Below are 4,233 nucleotides of genomic sequence, written 5' to 3'. Positions count from 1 at the left end.
GAGAAGAAACCAAGTGATAGTGTCTCACTTAGTGTTCTGACTGTTCGTGGGAATTGGAAGAAGTCTTGAGTTCATGTCTGTTCATGAGATCGATGCAAGAAGATGGATTTTGTTGAAGGCGGTCTTCAAAAGGTATTCTTATCATTTCTCGATAGTATGTTGTATAATTAATTTTTATCTTGCACATATTCTATGTATTTTCTCTGTTTTTCAAGTTTTCAAAACGAATTTCATTGGCATGCATTCACGCGCTTTCGTTGGAGAATTCAATTGCTTCAGATGTATCAACATTGAAAGGCAAATACAAAGATGTCATGTTGGTGCCTATGTTTTGATGGTAATATAACCAACTATATCCACTTGCATATGGGATAGTCGACAAAGAGTCTGATTCTTCATGGTCATATTTTATGCAACACCTTAAAATTTGCATTGGAGAGGACCTAAACATGGTCATCGTGTCTGACCTCCACAAAGGAATAACGAATTGTAAAATATGAACCCTAATTTCCCTACTTCTGTATGTTTACTACTGAGACCAGTATGGTGAGTAGGTTAATGTGAGAACTAATGTCTAATTGTAGGGAAGTGGGAGAAGAGTTGGAAGAAATGTTTAAGTTTGGAAGTTTGGCTCTTGGGTGAAGCTAGAAATTGGCTAAGTCTTGTTAGTGTGTAGCCGATGAGTTGGCCTTATGATGGGCATTGGGGGTGAGCCATGGACGTTCGCTTTACTTTTGAGGTTAGTTGAGCTCTTAAGGAAGCCAAGTGTGGCCAAGCGAGGAGAAGCTAGGCATTGGAATGCACGCACCAAAAGGGGCCATGTTGAACGCTTGCAACCTTATGCATAGACAAGGCATACGACAATCAAGTCTTGTGAGGTTAGTATGCGTGCGGTAGGAGGGTGTTGAGTGTTGCCAAAGAGAGGACACATGGCTGATGGGGCTGTGGCGTTGGCTCGGGACTGAGTGTTCAACCTAGCACACGTACGCAAGGGGAAGCGATGGCAAGGCTGTGTGTTGAGGTGTAGAGCATAGCAAGACAAGCCTCGAGTGTTAAAGCAAGCAGTGGCTTGGGCGATGGCTGAGTGTACGATGATCAAGCTTGGCATGCAATGAGTAGGGCTTGCATTGGTCAGGCCTTGCAAAGTTGAAAGGGCTAGAGTTGCGATGATGATTGAAGCCAAGAGGAGGCCAAGGCACAAGGCACATGCGTTAGAGTTGGCTTGCATGAGAACTATGGTGTGCGTTGAACCTAGTTGAAGACATGTGTTGATAGTAGGTGAAGTAATCAGCATAAAATTATTAATTAGGGGCACCAACTGTCTTAATCTCGTAAATTAGGCCCACTTGAGGTGGAGGTGTCATGATAAGAATTCATGAAAGACGGTGGGTGGTAGTATAAAATGGAGGATGAACTTCAAAAGGTTAGTTTGAACAATTCCTCTATACAAATTGAGAGTTCTTGGTGTCGTTAGAAATATCTATGAGTCTAGTTTCAGAGACCGGGCTACTGGAAGAAAATCTCATCGGAATAAGGCCGGAGAAGGAAGAAAGTGACAAGAGGTTCAGTTCCCGAGTGAATCTGAGCTTTCGATGAAGAATTTAGGCTCCAGGACGAACCACAAGAAATTTTAACCTGAAATTTTAAAGTAAGCTTACTAAGACAATTCTAAACAAGTTTGTAGAAGGAAGTTGCTTAAGATAAGCTTTAGAATTTGAATTACTGATGAAGTAATTCGAAAGTCGAATCTTGAATTCTGTGAACAAACAGGCAACTGCTTGGGTTGAGTAAGCAAGTAGCTCAAAATAGGCACACGAGCAAACGAAAGGCTGAGCATTCCTTTGCGTTTAACCTTATGTTTGGCCTAAGAAGGCATGCATTGAAGACTAGGACGCATAGATGCTTATGAGAATGACTATGTGCGGCTGAAGGAACACTTAGAGTAAGTATTGGATGCATTGTGGGAATGCGTTGGTGAGGTGTGTTATCCGCATAGCAAGAACCTAAACCTTAAGAAAATTTCTAAGTACTCAACCTATAGCCAGGTATGCATTTGATTGAAAGTCTTCTAGGGAAGGCTAAACACAAGCTTAATTAAGAGTTAGTCTCAAAAGGGATACCATTGCTAGTAGCTAAATATGTGTTATTGTGTCCACGGGATTGACACCATTGCTAGAAGCATATCAACCTTTAAGGAGTAACCCTAAAGTTGTGAGTGACTAAGTATTTGTAATGATTTTTATAGAATCCATGATTTTAAAAAGGATTATTCTCATGCTAGCTATTTTACAAAGTAATTTTTCCAAGCAAACTATGAGTTCATGTTTTCCAAATGCATGCCATGTATGAAAGAATGTTGTAAAACTTGTAAAACTATTTATGTATATTCATATAGCAATTTATCTACATGTTACTATGCATTCAAGTATACATGCTTTAAAGAATAAGTATGCATTCGTAAAGGCTGGTTGAGCTTTTCAACCTCAAGAGGGTGACACCATGTTAAGGAGATGATAAGGGTTCCTTTTCAAAAGTTTAAGTTCGATGTTCTTGTAGATTTGGTGACAATCTGCTTTTGTGCAGGGGACAACATGGGGAAATAATTGCCTTGGATTCATGACGAATTTTTTTCATAAGCAAGATGACATGTATCAGGGATTTTGAGGTAGGGCCATGACTAGAAGTAGTAGCTATGGAGATCAGCCTTCAGTCTCCCTAGATGTAAAATTATACTTTAATAAATTAGCATTGGATCTATGGATAAGAAAGGCATATTGCTTGAATTATCGAAGTTAGATGTTTATTTATTTATTTGGGTAAAACAATTTATATCCTCTCATTTTATTCTAATCTAATAATTGAATCAATTTAAATCTTTAATTTTGGAGATTGTATCAATTTAAACCCTAAATCAATAATTGTACTAATTTAAATCTTGGATTTTTATAAGTGTATAATTTAAACTCTGAATTTTCATAGTTGAATCAACTCTTCTGACTTCTATTATATTTTATTTGGATACACTTAGACCTTGAACTTTCATATAATTGTGAGAACTTAAAATTATGAAATAATTTGATATAATATTTAGTAAAAAAAAACTAAATTGAGAAAAAAATTCAAAAGATATAAGACTTGGTATAAGAAATTTGGAAAAAATTTGAAAAGATATTAGATTTAGTACAAGATTTAGGAAGATTACATACAAAATTAACATTGCTAAATCTCAGTGTATAATCTAACAATGTGTATCGAGAAAATTCAAAACAATCGATAAATTAGAAAAAAATATTTTTTTAACTAAATCTCGGTGGTCAATCTCGAATAAGATGGACTGAAAAATTATTGGTATTAATTTTGTAATGTGAAAACTTAAAAAAGATTATTTCCGACAATATCTCAAAACCAATGATACTATTTTTGGCTGCAAGATAATTAAATAGTAAATGAAATCTTAAATAACTCATGACTTGAGTTTATTCTAATACTGTTTTTTGCCACTAGATCTGATCTAGTGATTTGTATCTTTTTATTCTTTAAATTCTTTTGAAGAATTTCAAAAAGAAAAAAGAAACTGATTCTACTGTAATTTTTCTAAAAGATTATTTTCAAATTTCGTTCTATGATGATTAACTCTGTAATGATATATGGTAATATTTTGAAAAACTTGAATTATATATATGAATGCATTTAAACTTATATTTAATCACGGTTAAATTACAAATTTAATTTTTTTCTTTTTTAAGGAAATAGAGTCTAGTCTTTTAATTTTTAAATATATAATTGACATTTAATTTATTGAATTTTGTTCAACATTAAGGTTATGAGATGAGAACACTTTTTAAAATTAAGAGACAATATGAGAAAATTTCTAACTCTTCCTTCATATGTACTCCCTGCACTCCTATTTTGAAAGGTAAAGATAGTACAATATCTTAATTCATAGGTTCTACACAATTTTTAGATGTTTCTTTTATGGCAAACAATGAATTGTAGTATAAAAAATTGTCCATAGTAACAGACAAGTTAGACTAAATTTAACTTTACATGAATTTGTGCTCCCCCTAACGTCCGACACTGTTCTCTACGGTCGTGCCAACCCAGCCCAATGATGAGGGTCAACGGGAATGCAATATTAGAAGGTTCCAGATTCACATGAAATTTCTTGACGCAAAAGAAAGGTAAAAATGAGAGATCATTGACAATGTTCTAAAATAGGACGACTTCTAAAAC

Source organism: Benincasa hispida, chromosome 9 (assembly GCF_027475165.1).
Source record: "Benincasa hispida cultivar pf3 chromosome 9, pf3_genome.v1.1, whole genome shotgun sequence".
NCBI classification, from domain to species: Eukaryota; Viridiplantae; Streptophyta; class Magnoliopsida; order Cucurbitales; family Cucurbitaceae; genus Benincasa; species Benincasa hispida.
The sequence above is the reverse complement of the archived record's forward strand: the minus strand, read 5'-3'. Positions refer to the sequence as shown.